Here is a 17,787-nt window from a genome sequence, read left to right on the forward strand (position 1 = left end):
TGTGCGCTCAGGGCCCAGCTGATTGCGTGGGTGGCCATCCGAGGCCTGATTTAGAAGGCGCAAGGCCCCTACCTGTCGTGCCAACTATCGGTGTTTCGTACAAGCACTGGCAAGTAAATTTATAGTAATGCGCGTTAGGCTCGGATGGTGTGCTAAAGGACACAAGATTTATACTAGTTCAGGCTGAATGTCCCTACATACAATTTGTTGCTGCTCATGTTATTAGCACCATAAATGGTTCGTAGTAGGGGGTACAAACGATCGAGAGAGGGACTGGTCCCAAGTCTCTGATGGAAGGGTTGAAAGGAGGCCAAGAGCTTGATCGCAGCTTGACTGTGTGAGTGTTGTGTACTATCCCATCAAAGATCGGTCCCCTTGATGGAGGAAGCGCATCCCCTTTTATAGATGAAGGGGCTGGCTTTACAAGGGTGAGGGCTTTAGGATGCGTACTCTACCTAGTCTTGTGGCTCACGTCTACCCGCCCTAGTTCTTCACTCTGATGAGTGTGAAGGAAGATAAGCGCCTACAATACTATCGATGCCTCTGTAGAATGTCAAGTTGGTTATAGAATGCTGCCCTGCGTAGGGTATAGGCTGCAGTACAGTGGTTTTGACTTATGAGTCTCCCCTAGCCTTGCTCTGCATGCCTTCTGGTTCCTATGAGTCTTTGTTGGAGGGATGCGGGGTTGGGGTCCGGAGTAGCGCCGTGGCCAAGGTCTTCTGACTTGGTGGACCTAAGGGGTCGAGAAGCGGGCGTAGCTCCCTTGGGTCCATAGCGTGGTGATGGAATATCCGTCGTTTGTGGACATAGCAAATCCTTTTCTGGAGCATAGCAGTTGTCGTATATCTTCATCGGGTTCCATGTCCCAGAGCTGAAGGCGGTGCCTACAACTCTATAGGGCGAGGACCACGCACCCGAAATACCTTTTGGGCTCTGCGGCGCTCGAAAGGGTCTAAAGCACTTGTCCCATTGTTCCCTAGCAGTACTTTTCCTACCGGGGCGTAGGGTATGGTCCTTGGAGCCATGGTTGACCCAAACATCTTGTCTTGCCCTGTACCCATCACCATGAGGGAATGGGGAGAAGTTGTCAGGTAAGATGAAATCAGTCTTTAGATATCGAGCAGGGTGAGGCTCGTTGATGAGTATAGGCCCGATCTTCCAAGAGGTAGCCGGTAAGTTCGATTTTGTGGAGATCTTGACGTTGGCGATCCGGCTTCAAATCAGACGTGATTCAAACCCTGCAACCGTTACACCACTGCTCCATTGGTTATCAACCAAGCACAACTTGATTGACCTCGCCAAGAAGGCTTTTCCTGCAAGCGAATCGAAGAGCACAAGCAAGAAGGTAAAACACACAATCTGAAATTGCAAATATGAATGATGCGAATATCAATAGAGGATTCAAGAACTCGGTTCCAAAGGACTAATCGACACAGTGGAGGAGATCAAGAACGGGGGCCCTGGATCACTGTAAAAGGATTTGTCACCACAGTTACAATGAACGGTTCAGTTTCTCGATGGAAAACTAAACTCTAAACAAAACCCAATTGTGTAGCAGCGGCAGCGGCTGTGTTTATAGTCTAAGACTCGACCTAGGGTTGGGGATGGCCAGGGGTTGGGCGCCCACAACTTGGGCTTAAGGCCCGACACGATACATGGCCAAGTTGGCCCAAATAGGTGACGCAGCACCTTGCCGTGGTCACACAGAATGATCCACGGACCTTCTGGAGCTGGGACCAGATCCAAAACGACAGCGTCGTCGTCCCCTTTCCAACGCATCCAAGAACGGCCCGTTTCGATGTCGTATGAGAAAGTTATGACTGAAACAGTGACGACGTGTCTGCTGAATCTGAGGGTGACGTGGCAGCTGAGTTGGGAACGAATTGCAACTTGGGGAAGACCATGGCGTCGGTGTGTCCAGCGTGGCGATGTCCTCATCACTTGTTCCTAGCCGTCGAGTGAAGCAGAGGCCAGTCCTTATCTCTTGGTCGAGATCAAGCCCGCCCCTCCGAGGTCGGGCGAGGCGAAGTCTATCCTCAGCCCTCAGGCAAAACCGAGCCCGCCCCAAAGGCATCGGGCGAGACGGAGACTAGCCCTGAGCCCTCGGGCAAGGCAGAGCTATCTCAAAGGCGTCGAGCAAGGCGGAGTCTATCCCTCAGCCCTCGGGCGAGACCGAGCTCGCCCCAAAGGCGTCGGGCGAGGCGGAACCAAACTCCTATCATTCGAGCAGGAGACGTTATGGCGCCCTTATCCGTCCAGAAGTTTTTAACGCTCGGTGGTTATTGGTTCCACCTTCTGGGGTACCTCGGTTTAGGTCCCCGACAACAAGTTTATTCACAATTGCTCTATCCACCAATGTTTGATAGTCGACATATACCACGGTCATCAGCTGTAGTTGCAAACCATCATTCAGTCCTTTCAAAAAGCGTTTTTGCTTTTTAGCATCATTGTCCACCTCTTTTGGAGCATAGCATGACAATTGAGTGAACTGGTTATGATACTCACACATTGACATAGATCCTTACTTCAAGCTAAAGAACTCTTCTTGCTTAAGTTCTACCTCACCTAACGGGACATGGTAGGACCTAAAATTCTCCTTGAATTCCTACCAGGTGATAGCAGGAGCATTGTTGGGATGCCCATATTCAAATGACTCCCACCAATCTTGGGAAGTTCCTTAGAGTTGACCGGAAGCATAAAGAACCTTTTCATGGTCATGACAGTGAGCTATGTCCAATTGTCGCTCCATAGCTCTTAGCTAGTCATCAGCTTCTAGTGTTTTGCTTGTATGAGAGAATGTCGGTGGGTGTCCCTTCATAAATTCACTATGCTTGTCCATAGGTGGTGCTTGATGTGGGTTGTTCAACACACTTTGGGCAATAGTCTACAATAACTGAGTCTGTGTCATCAAAGCTTGCTCTATAGATGGGGAATTAGATGGCAGTGGATTAGAATTGACAGGATTCCTTCTAGCACCTTGTGAAGCACTTCTCCTAGTAGAAATCATCTATTTTCAACATGTATGAATTAGAACTCAGTCATTCATAACATCCTTAATTGTAGCTTCAAGAGATGACAAGATAGGATTGATGGCAATTGAGACAAGAGAACACCAAATCCCAGAGATAACTAATACTTCCAAACGAAGCGCTAGAATGTAAGAAACTTCATCTTACAAATCCTTCAACTTAGCTACCCCCCTTAAGAAAAGATCAACTAGGGGACACAAAAAGGGTAGCTTGCACCTTCTTCCAAATGATCTAACTAGTAACAAGACGTTCTGATATCCCAATGGTACTCTTGTGTATGGGGAAGAACAAGAAATCTAAAATTCCTCGCGAGCAGGAAAACAATAGTGCAGTAAAACAGCTGTAACTCTCATTATGTTAATCCAATGAAGTTATAACTTATACCGTTCGAAAGCTTATAAAATTATCCACAACTTTCTTATAGAACACTTTTCCAAATTCTGTAGTTAACTTTGTCGAAAACAATGCACAAGAGAAACTGTTCCAGGTTCCAAACAGCACAGATGCATCATCTTGTGATTTTCATAACTTCATAACCAAAATAGATATGAGGGTGACTCTTGTGGTCGCAGAAAGATATCGAAGTCTACTATTGCCCAGAATTTTCTCATAATTTATGATCATCCAAAATCAGAGATATAAGCCGAAGAGTGCAGGCTGCTCTGAAAAAATAGGATAGAGGAAACAGGAGATAACCAAAACCTGACTATTTATTTCATTAATCCTTATACCTTAGGCCTATGAGCTAAATGAAATTGTGGGAACACCCAACAAGATTATTACAGTCATTACAAAGATTCAAAATAATCATGAGCATAATGACAATTCAACAAGCAATAAAGGTGCATAACTCAATCATTGACTCAACTTGCGATACCATCGTCCTCATTGTACTAGGGGTAACAATCCTAAGACTCATCTTCAAATTACACAAAAAGGTGATGAGGAATAGTTCTAAAAGTATATCAAATCAAGGAGTGAAGATGAGAACAAAGACTTTAAAATAAGCACCAAGGTAGAGATGAATAGCAAGGGTGGAGATATAGTAGAGAAGAAAATATCAAGGTTCATAGAGCAAGGGTTTTTGTAGCAAATTCTAAACCTTAAAACGACCAGTTTATACTAGGCTTGCATCCTACAGTCCGTATTGCTCTAATACCACTTTGTAGCACCCAGTTTTAAGAACAAAACCAGATACACATCATATGTGAGCCCAGGAAGTCAAATCTCACATATAGCTACAAATAAGGGTAATATCAAAAGACAATGCTCAATATATAATGTCCTTAGTATAAAGGATATAACCTTAGACAGCAGATAGCAGAAAGATAACTCCGATCTTTGGGTGAAGACTCCACTTCCACTTCCACAGGGACAACTGACTGGTTGATCACAAGCCTAATTGCTCCAAACTCTAGCAATTTGGTACCCATTCAGGATTTTTCCAAAGATTTTAAAAGTAAAGCAAGCGTAAGTACATGACATACTCAACAAATATAACATGGGGTTCATGAGGCTCAAAAAGGCCGACACTGGTTTAACTGCGATTAGCTTTTAATGAGTCATCTTTTAGCAATTGGGTGGCAACAAGTTTATTCACAAGCCCATATAAACACATGATCCGGTAAACATGAATAATGAATAGCATAAACAATAATAATTAGTGAGCATTTTCATCATCAGTATCATCTATGTTCATCATCTATTCCGTAAATGTTCCAAGGCCGCTCGTGATCATGAACATGGCTTATATACTAGTTTTACACTTTGTAGAGGTTGTACACTTTCACTGTGAGTCATGATTTACCCTTTTGCTCGAGGTGATCAGCCCCTTGACCCACTACCAAGGAAGGTTGGCAAGGTTCACTATGAAGCCTTTCAAAGGTTCGTCTAACAAGTTAGGGCCGCTAAGGTTTCCCCATCAATAAGCATGACCCCCTCTAATGATTGACTAACAAAATACAAAGAAACCAAAGTGCACCCTCTTGGTAGGCCGAGATCATATAAATCAGAGCCCCTCTTGCGCCATAAAGGTAACCACTAACAAGCTAGAAAAGGTCCTCATACTGAGCTAATGCTAGAGCCATGTAGCCCTCACAGCTGTACTATAAGTCTCGGATGATCACTTATAGATAAGTCCATAGGGAGAGGAATCTAGAGCACCATAAAATAGTCCAATGCTCCAACCCCCTGATTCCATGTTGCTAAAAACCATCTTTTAATGTTTATTGCATAATCCATTAGTCAAGTTACAAGATCATGGTTATAGTTGAGCACTAGCATCATACTACCCAATGCAATAACCCAAAGGTGTTAAGGCACAAAGTACAAAGTACTAGGAAATCCTTAGTGGTAGTCAAGGTAGACACATGCAGTATGAATTAAATGATTAAAGGTGTATAGGACAACAAGGAAGATCCCATGATATACTTTCCTTAAACTTAGATCCTTCTTCAAGTCCAAAACTACAAAGATCTACTTCTTGATTCACCACGTATAACTCACTGATTGGACATGATCATAAAGCACCACACAAGCATCCATGCAATCATACATGAAGCAAACAATTACAACTATATTAGAACAGTACACCAATCATAGAAAAATAAGTAAAAGAGTTTGAAATATGATTCTACGCATCGCTACGAACATATAGTCACGAGAAGCACTCTAATCGGAGCTACGGTTGAAAAGATACAACTACCAAGAGATTTGCTTTATACGTGGAAAAGAAAACTATAGGATTCATTTATTTTAACCATATAAATTCATATACATAAGATATTTTATAAATATTATAAATTAAATTAAATCAAATACAGATTTGATTTATAAAACTAAAGTAAAACAATTCATATTCTATTTATAAAATCTAGTTGCATAATTATTAATCAAGATATGATTTAAACCATGAAATTTTAGAAATAGTAATATGGTAAACAATTTTACTAATGTGGAGATCTCATCGCTATGAATCTAATGCAACTTGAATAGGTCAAATCCGAGCTAAAACGTAGAAGATATGCATTAAACTAGATTTCCTTTAATAAAATAATAGATTAAATCTAACCTTGAATTTTAAAAGTTGAAAACATATCCAATAGTAGTATGAACATGTAGATTATGAAATTACGAACCTAACACAAGTTGAACGGGTCAAATCGGAGTTAGAACAGAGATTTTATGGCTAAAACAAGATTAGTGGCAAAACTGTAAATAGATGAAAACATATTTTGAATCTAATCCGAAGAAACTACTCTTTCAAACGAAGAAAACGTATTGTGGGAATACATCATGGACTATAGGTTAATTTGCCAAAAAAGAGGGTCTCTTTAGCAAAAGGAACAGCGAAGGGGTATGTTCTAATCTGGGCCATTGATCTCAACGCGGACGGCTCAGGATGATCGTAAGTATATGAGTATTTCCATTGTATTTCTGGATTTGTTTTCTTAAAGGAAAACGGCCACAAAACTCATGCATGACCTCATGTGATGTCATCAAGCTAGCTAGCAAATTGAAATAGGGCAATGTATGCACGGCTCACGGCCAGTGGCGCCATGTACGGCGACGACCAGAGCTCACCGGAGCTCAATGAAAACAGCACAGAGGCCATAGTTAACTAAACGAAGAGCACCAAGAGATAGAGCGGAGGATAGCATGCTCACCTAGGTGTTTATCATGGATGGAGATGGCTTGGTGGCATCACGGGCTCGAAGAGGAGGATGATGACTTCCTGCGTACCACGGCGACGATGGGCTAAAGACAGAGAATGAGAAGGAACAAGGAAACGGCTCTGGCAGCTTCTTCACCTCTACGTGGAGCTCAGCAATAGGTCATGGATAGCTGCAAGAGCCACAAGCATGCCTGTGGTGGCCGCACTCCAAGCTTGGTGAGATCCAAAAGGCGAGCACAAGAAAAAACTAGGGCTAATAGCGTCTCAGAGATGGGAAACAGATGTGCGTCGGGTTCCTCTCCTTCATATAGGGGTGGCTTGGCTTGCGATCCATGCAGTGGAAGATCCCAAAGAAACTAGGATTGGGAAGCATCTCCATCCGAGTCCCGGCAGAGCATGAGCAAGACAAGGAAGAAGTCACTGGCGAGAGGGACCCATTGGTCAGCCACTGAGGGAGCGGGCCGGTTCGCCATACACAAAAAGGGAGAGAAGGGATGCGCTCCACGCGGGCTTTGGCTCGGCCACTGGGCCAGCTGTGCCTACGGAAAGAGAGGGAGCATGATTACAGGTTAGAGAGTGGGAGAGGAGCAGTTGGGCGGCTCGAGAAAGTCCTGAGGAGAAGGGAAGAGGCCGGGTGGGCCAAATACTAGGTAGGAAGAAAAAAACAAAGAATTCCATTTCTATTTTGTTTTCAAAACCAAATTCAAATGTGAACCAAATCAAATTTGAATATGGTTTAAAATACACTTTTTAATGCAAATAAAAATGAGAATTTTTTATATGCTCCCAAAAATAAATTTTACAACTTTAAAAATTCTTTTATTTTTATATTTTGTTTTTCCCTCTTTTCTTTTACTTCAAAGCTATTTTCAATTTTTTTTTCAAAAGCATTTTGAATGTTTTCAATTTGAATCAAATCCACACAATTCAAAGAAACAAATGCACCGACATGTATGCGCAAACATGTTGCTACCTTATGATGAATTTTAATTTAATGAAAAATTTTATTTTCCTATATTTCATGAGCACAAAATTCAGAAATAAATCATTTTAAACCTATTTTTTAAAAGAGGCAAATTTTAGGGTGTTATAGTAGTGTTGCACAGACCATCATTGTAGAGGAAGGAGTTTAAGGGATTCAGGTGTGGTTTGGCTAAACCAGAGGTTTAGCCAATCCTCTCTCAAGCCATCTGTTATGTCCTTCTACATGATGATTGCTTGATGTTGTGCAACATGTGGGGGGGGGGAGATCTCAAATATGTGGTTGTTCTGCTTGAGAGATCTCCCCCACACTTATTCTTGTACCTATTTTATTCAAATAGAAAAACAAAGATATAGCAAACAAGGGCTCTTCCAGCTAAACACTGGGGAGCCTAAATTTTTTATTTCAATTATTATTTTATTTTATATTTTTATTTATTATTATAACATTTTTTTTATTGTTCACCCAACTTTTTATCTTTTTAGCACAATTCAAACAAGGCTAAGGTAAAATTTGCAAAAGTAAACATAGCCTTGGTTTATCTCCATAATAGATTACTTCTATTGTTTATGAAAGTATTACTCTAAGTTCATTAATCAAATTTAAACACCATGTCTAAGTTTGATTAAAGAAGGCAATTTTAACCTAAGCACCATGCTTAATTTAAAATGCCTATGGATGTACCTCTTGCGAATACATCCAAACCAAAGCATATATCAAAAACAAGAGAAGTATGTATGAGTAGGTTTATATTTTCATGGAGACAACATGAGTAACGGTGTTGGTGAACAATGTGTGACCTTTGCATACCTGAGTATACTTATCGGTAGCATATGTGGATGAAGTTTTGAAATTGCTACGATGGTTGCATGATTTCGTATGGTTGTCGATCCTCTGGGTTGAAGCAGAGGAAGGCACACCACTCCACTCAGGTGAGCAACAAGGCTAGGCTACTTACACAATTAATGTGTAAGGACCGTGGGCCTTGGTGTAGTAACAAAGGATTAGAAGAGGAGAACCCTTCTTGCTTGGATGTGTGTGATAGCAAAATCGGGTGGAGTCTAGCAGCACATTATCATGTATGATGGTCATGTGGGGGCCTGCCTGCTCCTCTCTCTTTTATCATAATACCCTTTTTCATTTTTTTCAGCAAGGCAGAGCTAACACCATTTTTTTATTTTTAACCAAGATGGCCTTGTGGTGAGACTCTCACCATTGTTCCCCACACTTGGACTTTTGTGAAAGTCAAGTGTGTAGTGTTGGGGGTCTCCTTTTTGAGAGTGTCGCATCACCAAAGATCACCAAGGTATGTAGTCGATGTAGCTCCCATGATTTTAGGCATTGTATGTCCCCTATTCTTCTTGACCTTAACCTGTCATGGTTAGGAAACAAGAATACCCAAAGGTGCATACTTACTTGAAAACATGTTCTTGCTTTTATTGATAAGAGAAGTATTTTTTCTATAATAATCCAGGGTATCTTCTGGTAGTGCTTAGTTTATGGTCATAAGCTTGATCATGGGAACTTCATCTTGCAGCTATCAGTGGTGGTATAGTTCCCTACTTTACTACCAAACATTTAGCATTAATGTTCAAGCTGCAAGGTTAGTGCCATAGTGCTTCTATGGGATTTGAAAAATTTATGGAATACAAAAGCATTCACAACCATCCTTTTTAAAAGTTAAAGATGAAGGTCAAGAGGTGGTTGTGATCCACATAGAAGCTAGCGGCACTAAGCGAGATGAACTCTAGAGACTTCAAAAGTGAGCATGAAACATGAGGGGTCACGAAAGAGAAACTCTCATGATCAATGGCGAAAACCTTCTCCATGGTCTCCAGAGTTGGTGCTTTGGGATTATGCTTCACCATAGGGTTTTTTGGGTGAGCTATAAATATGGTGAAAGCAGTTCCTTCCATATGGGTATGGTGTAGCCATGCTTTGGGATTATGCCTCTAGCCTAGACACCACGTCTAAGCTATCGACTACTACTCTAGCACTATACAGGGTGATCTGTCTTTATCGGGAGCCCTCTACTAGAGTATCCGCTATGAGAGCGGACGACGAACCCGCAAGTAAATAGTAAACAAGACTAACTTAAAGTAGAACTCACCATTGGAGATAAACATGAACCTTTGCACTCCAAATAGTACTAGATTCACTGAGGTACAAGTGAAGATGGAGCTAACATTCCCGGCATTCCTTCTGCTATGTGTACAAGGGGCCCCAAGTACACAAATCGAGGTTGTCGACAATTCTGGTACTTCTCCTTCTCTTTCTCTTCCTCACTCACTCCCTAAACTAAGCCAAAAAGCTAAGATATGAAAGTGGAGCTCCTCCTCTTCTTGCTACATTGTGTATCTTATGTTGATGAATGATGGATGCATTGTGAGAGGGTGGCCTCCTCCTTTTATTGCTCTCCAAGGATGGTTTGCTGAGGTATTATAGGAAAGCCCCACCGCAACCGACCTTAGGGGCATTAATGCCCTACCCTGCCAAAGGTGGGCCTGAGAGGCGCCAATGGTGGTGCCCTGGCTGGGCCACCTTAGCACCACCTTTGCCTGGTGGTCTACTTAATGGGCCTAGAGTGTAGCTACGTTGGTGTTTGGCCCAAGTTGGCAAGGTAAGTGGGCCTTCTTCTTATTCCTTTGTGTAGAGTTTGTGTTATGCTTTCTCCATTTGCGCATTTTGATTATTTTTCATATATTTTCCATGGATGTGTCCTATGAATGAACAATTCACCAAAACCTATGGAAATCATTAGTTTAAAGCACTATCACTAGGTTTGGTTTTCATTTGAGTGAATTTTATATGGATGTTGGCGGTTAAAATTATGAGTTAAGGACCGCCAACATGTACCGAACCCCTATTTATTTTCACTAAGCGTCATCATTTCCTATCAAAACATCCTTAGTACCTTGCTTAAAAAGTAAAAAATCGTCAAGGGGGGGATTAGGTGGCCGCCCGACCACTCATGGCCATCGATTGGCCCCACGTCTGCCCCCTCTTGATTCCTTTCACCTCCATTCACTACTCCATGCACGTGAGAGCAAGGCCAAGGCAAAATTTGAGTGCTCTTTTGTTCTTTGTTGTAGCACCCAGTTTTAAAGATAAAACCAGATACACACTATATGTGAGCCCAGGAGGTCAAATCTCACATATAGCCACAAATAAGGGTAATATCAAGAGACAATACCTATTACATAACATATTAGTAAAAGGAATATAACCTCAGAGTATAGATAGTGGAAAGTCGACTCCGATCTTTAGGCGAAGACTCCAAATCCACAGGGACGACTGACTGGTTGACCACAAGCCTAACTCCTCCAAACCAGCAATCTGGTACCCATCTAGGATTTTTATCCAAAGTATAGAAAGTAAAGCAAGCATAATTACATCTCATACTCAACAACATAACATGGGGTTCATGAGGCTCAAAAGGCTAACACTGGTTTACTGCGATTAGCTTTAATAGGTCATCTTTTTAAGCAATTGAGTAGCAAAGAATTTATCATTCCCATAAACACATGATCAGGTAAACATAATTAATGAATAGCATAAATAATTAATTATTAGTACAACTAACCAGTAGTGATCAACTCTATTCCATAAGGGTCTAAGGCCGCTCGTGACCATGAGCATGACTATTATAACAGTTTTACACTCTATAGAGGTTGTATACTTTCACTGTGAGTCGTGATTTACCCTTTCGCCCGAGGTAGCTAATCTCTTGACCCACTTCCATGGAAGGTCGGCAGGGTTCACTATGAAGCCTTTCAAAGGTTCATCTAACAAGTTAGGGCCGCTAGGCGTATGTGGCCCTTCTCCAGGAGTGGCACGCGTGGGCACGCAGCATGGTACACACATCACAGTAGGAAAGGAAACATACCCTCTTGCACCATAAAGGTAACCACTAACAAGCTAGAAAATGTTCTCGTGCTGAGCTAATGCCAGAGCCATATAGCTCTCATAGCTGTACTGTAAGTCCCGGATGATCGCTTATAGATAAGTCCTTAGGGAGAGGAATCTGAAGCATTTAGAAATTAGCTAAATACTCCAGCCCCCTGTTTCCATGTTGCTAAAAAGTCATATTTTAATGTTTATTGCATATACCATTAGTCAAGTTACAAGATCATGGTTTAGTTAAGCACTAGCAAAAACTACCCAATGCAATAACCCAAAGGTATCAACGTACAATATATCAAACATCTAGGATATCCTTATTGGCAAGAAGGTAGACACATGCAATATGAGTTAAGTGATTAAATGTGAATAGGTAATAAGGATGGTCCCATGCTATACTTTCCTTACACACCGATCCTTCGGTAAGCTTTAATCTTCAACGTCCTTCTTCTTCTTCTGGATCACCATGTATATCTCACCGGCTGGACGTAATCGCAGAACACCACACAAACATCCATACACATACATGCATGGCACACAATTGCATCTATATTAGAATAGTACACTAATCATAGAAAAATAAGTAAGAGAGATTGAAATACGATTCTACGCATCGCTACGAACACACAGTCGTGAGAAGCACGCTAATCAGTGCTACGGTTGAAAAGTTACAACTACCAAGAGATTTGCTTTATATGTGAAAAAGAAAACTATAGGCTTCATTTGTTTTAACTATATAAGTTCATATATATAAGATATTTTATAAATAATATAGATTGAATTAAGTCAATTTTAGATTTGAATTATAAAACTAAAGTAAAACAAATCATATTTTATTTATAATATCCAATTGCATAATCATTAATCAAGATATGATTTAAACCATGTTATTTTAGAAATAACAATATAGTAAACACTATTACTAACACGTAGATCTCGTCGCTACGAATCTAACGCAACTTGAACGGACTATTTCAGAGTTAAAATGAATAAGTTATGATTTAAACAAGTTTTCCTTTAGCTAAATAAATTAAATCTACCCATGAATTTGAAATATTGGAAACATGTCTAATAGTAGTGTAAACACGTAGAAAATGTAAATACGGTCCTAACGCAATTCAAACGGGTCAAATTGGACTTAAAGCATAAAAGTTACGCATGAAATAAGGTGCAATGGCATTTTTGTAAATAAACTGAACTTCTTTTTGAATTAAAATAATTAAAAATATGAAATTACACAATTGCGGGACTACGGGTACTATTTTTGGAAAACCCAGGGACCTAAATAAATAAAAACATGGCTGAATTGTAATTAAATCGAACTGCTACGGACTGTGGGTTGATTCACCAAAACCAGAAGGGCTTTTATGCAAAAAGGGTGTGGCTTGAGTACGGGTTTGACCTGGCTGCTGACTGGATGACACATGGTGCGCTAGGATTCGCTCGGTGCATGACGTGGCTCGGTGGACGCACTGACATGGCGCCACGGACCGAGTGCATGGGTCCACGGTGGACCGATTACGTAACCCCGAAGGGGTACGTGATCTCAGCCATTCACTGACGATCTAACGACGGTGGCGTGATGGGGGCAGCGGGTCGCCGGGGAAGATACACACGATGGTGGCGCCATGGGTGCCGGTGGCCTGAGCTCAACGGTGATGCTGGTATGGGGGACTCTAGCCACCCTAGACCAAGCCGAGGGCACGAGGACGTAGAGCGCATATACGTGAGTCCATTATGACCAAAAGTACGGTGGTAAAAATGCATCGGGATGATGGCCAATGGTGGCACCATGGCCGGCGGCATCGGGTGCTTGACATTACGGCACTCCCGTGCACCAAACATGATGTGAAGGGATCAAGGAGGTTTGGGATCTCATCGTGAGTCCTCAGGAGGGGAGCGCAGCGTTCGGAGAGGACTCGAGGGGGCAGGTCAACGACGGCGGCGATGGCTAGAGAGACGACGACAGTGTGGGTGAGGGAAAACCAAGCAATCCATGACCAAAACCGAGAAGGAAAGGCACCTATAGTTGTGTCAGGTCATGGCGGAGCTAACGGGCGCATCGGCGATGAGATTCAAGGCGCGGGTGAGGGTGAATTATGGCGGCGGTGAGTGCAAGCTCGAGCGGATGGGAAAGGGGAGAAGGAGGGGTGCGGCTCGGAGCTTTATAGGCGGGCAGCGATGCCGTAGAAGGAAGGGGAGCGGGGCGCTCGGGTGATTTTGGCGCTTTCCATGCAGGCGCGGTGGGCCGGCGGCTTGCCATGGGGGTAGCACCATTGTCGGGCGGCGAAGAAGGAAAGGCACGCACGCGGGGAAGGAAAGGGAGGTGGAGGCTGACGGGTGGGGCTAGGTTGCTAGAGAAAAGAAGAGAGTGGCTAGCAGGTGTGGGCGGCCGTAGGCGCTGCGATGAAGGGCCAAAGCAGGTGAGCTGAATGGGCTGCATTGGTGGGATGGCGCGAGCGGAAGGGAAAAAGGGAGGCACGGAGCGGGCCGAGCGTGGGAGGGGGAAATGAGAAGAAGGGAGGTGCGCAGTACTGGGCCGCCAGCAGGCCGCCCGGGAAGGGAAGAAAGGAGAGGGCCAGGCCAGTTCCTGGAGTTGTGCTGAAAAGAAAGAAACGGACATTTTAAAAAAAACAAATCCTTTTCTATTTCTAATTCTCAAAACTAAGCCAAATTCAAATCAAATTCAAGTATAGTTTCAAATATACTTCCCTATTCAAATAAAAATGAACAATTTTGTTAGGCTTCCCAAGGTAAACTTTACAACTTTAAAAATACTTTTATTTTTCTAATTTTCTTTTCTTTCTTTTCTTTTATTTCAAAGCCATTTTCAAACCCTTTTCAAAAACATTCCAAGTTACTTTGGAGTTTGGGTCAACACCATTCATCACCATAAATAAAATGCAACAGCATGTATGCTCACACATGTTACTACCTTATGATGAATTTTAAATTAATGAAAATTTTATTTTCCTATATTTCATGTGAACAAAAATTCATAAATAAATCATTTTAGCTCTATTTCAAAAGAGGCAAATTTTAGGGTGTTACATTTGCTCTCCACTCACCTTGTACTTGCCTCCAACATTTCCAATCCATTCTTTCACCTCTTGGCCTTTAGCACTTTGCCTCCTCTACCAATCATTTATGTCCTTGTGAAGCTCACACACACACACCACCAGCATATTCACTTCCAAGAGCTGAAGTTCCACTCCTCTCTTCTTCGTACTCCACAACATGAGCATCTTTGCTTAGGTTATTAAGCAAATGAATTATTAAGGGAAGGAGAAGCATCGTAGTGCTGATCCACTCATCACACTAGGGAGTAGCTCATTTGTTTTACTAATCCTTAACCCCTCTCTTTTCTCTAGTTTGTTCTTGCTTGTAGGATCATGAAGAAATTCAAAAGTGCCTTGGGCATTGGAAAGAAGAAGGCCAACAAGCACATTCTGTTCCCGTCGGATGATAACTCCACGGTGGGAAGCCAAAATAACCATGGCAGCGATGCCATGTTCGTCGACCAAGCAAGCCAAGAGAGTGGAGAAGAAACAATTTGTGTTCTAACTAGTGATGAGCAAATCATCATGGTGGATGATTGCGAAAGGCAAGCCTTCCGAATCCTCAAGGACTGAACATTTCATCATACCCACGCCTATGACCATGACTTCTTAAACCGCACAGGTATGATAACCGAATTCCAAGTTATCTTTTGTGCAATAGGATGGGAAATTTTTTGGCAGGTAAATGAAGATGGTTGTAGGCAACTTACCATAGAATTTCTATGCACGCTCACTAGAACCGCTACGTATGTCACATTAGATTATTTAGTGAGCAATATACCTACACTTGGAAGCAGTTTAGTATTTTGCTAGGCTTTGATAAAAATTGCAACCTTAATTTGGATAGAGCTATAGAAGGATTTAATAAAGTAGCTTTCGGAAAGAAATTAGTGACAAGGATAGCTCTACTCAACCAAGAACTAGTGAAATTCATAATCCCACTTTGCGCTTCATGCACCGATGGCTTGCTATGACATTGTTTCCTAGGAATGATCTCCGTACTATTAGAGTTGAAGAAATCAAAATCATATATGCCATGGTTAATAAAATTCGTATTCCCCTATTGTTGGCATGATAGATTATTGGCTAGGAACTTTTTCACGTGATGAATATGTTGAGTGCACCTCCTTAATCACTAGACTTGCAAGAAACATGGGATTACTTGATAGGGCTTTAATTAATTACATACCCATCGATAGAGTCTATCTTGATTATTATCACTTTTTCCAAGCACACATGCTAAAAATGGATCAAGAAGATGATTCCTATGTTATGACTTATCAAAGGTATGTCAATGAAATTTGTTTGCCCAACATGGAATTTTGGTTAAGTAATGTTGACCGGCTAACCATCCCGTCGGAAACCATACAGGAATACAACCATAGGATTGCAAGTGAAATGCAGGTGACAAGGAGGATGACAGGAAGGCAAGCTGCTGCTGCCCGAGCTGCTACACAACCTTGAGCCAAACAAGAAGCTCGAGATGCCGTCATGCGAGGCATGTAGCACCCATCGCAGTGGGGTGCCTGGGCCACCCCACCTGGTTCACAGGAGGCTGGTGGATCTCATTGGCACCAGCACCAGCAGCACTAGCAGCAGGCGCTAGAAGCAGTCTATCCATGGGACCAGCTGTAGCATAGCGGATCATAGTTGCACTCAGTTGGAGGTTCACAGTGGGTTCCTCCATTTAGATCTGGCCCTTCTCATTTTGCAGGTCATAGGGATATGCAGCTATCCAATTCAGAGGATATCCCCTCCTCATCCGGGATGTCACTCTACCATAACTATTCCTATAGATTAGTAGCGTGACATAGGCTTCCTATAGCACCAGATAGAGGGCATCCGCCTCGACATCACCACCATCCACCACGACTTTCAGGCACACCTGGAGAACTTTCAACAGCACTAGTAGGAGACCGTAGGAGAGCTAGCGACCATTCATGGGCTAGCTGAGGAGAACGACCACCGTTGGGATGACGTCTTCCACCACATGGGGTGGAGGCACCGCTGATCCCATGATAGAAGCAAGCTTGGGGTAGGAGCCCCCGCCAAGGTAAGTACTCTATGTCCCTATTTAGTAGTATTTATATTTCTCGCATTTTTCATTTCATTAGCATCTAAAAAATGTTGCTATGCTTTGTAAATAAATAAATTGAGCTAGTAACCCATGGCTATGTTTATGCTTTATGTTTTTTGTTTCAAATAAAAAACACTCTCACTACTACCTAATAAAAAGGAGACAACTGTCAGACCCAAATAAAATGTTGCTGAATTAATTTCTGCACCACTCTCACTTTTTGCAAACACCGATCATTGGCATTGTTAGTATATTTTTGCTTTTACCATGAACTTGAGTCCCATGGGTTGCAAATGCTAGATCTAAGTTTGAGTGGTAGAATATCATGATTAGCAAAGAATGGAGTAAGTTTTTTTATCCTATCTTGAGCAAGGTTTATCTCTGGAGAATTTCTTTGTGAAAACATAAAAACTTGCTTAGTTTTTTTTCTATGGCAAGAAACACCTACTAGAGCCATATATGTTTAGCACTTAGAAAAACTTCCACACATGCTACTTGCCTTAGTAGTGAGCCTAGTCAAGCCTTTTTTATTTTAGTTGAGAAACTTGTCATACTCCCATGACCAAGAGCACATACACCCACCTATATATTTGCTACTCTTACACTGAGAGTATGCAATCACATGCTTTCCACTCCAAATATTTACTCCATGGCAAAAGTTTATTCCTCGTTGAAATATCTCTCAAAAGCGAGCATGGCTATCTCTAAAAAAAGAGAAAAGAAAAAGGGAGAGAAAAGAAAAAAGAAGAAAAATATTTATGTCTCCCCTTGTCGAAAAAAGATGAAAAAAGAGGTAGCCATGCCTCCAACAAGAAAAGAGGATGCCATGAAAGGGGTAAATTCCACATATACCACACACAGGCACTCTCTTGGTCTAGGTTTATGACTTGTTGCTCCTTTTATCCAAGTGTTTGACTTAGTAATAAATACTATGCAATGTATGCCTTCATATTTTTCATTTCCCATAAACTCCACATAAGCCTTAGAGATAGGAATGAAGGCACATTTTGAGCCTTTGGTGACGATCATACAGTTGGTATTTATAAGTGCAAATAGAATATGAAGGA

This window comes from Miscanthus floridulus, chromosome 17 (assembly GCF_019320115.1).
Source record: "Miscanthus floridulus cultivar M001 chromosome 17, ASM1932011v1, whole genome shotgun sequence".
Taxonomy (NCBI): domain Eukaryota; kingdom Viridiplantae; phylum Streptophyta; class Magnoliopsida; order Poales; family Poaceae; genus Miscanthus; species Miscanthus floridulus.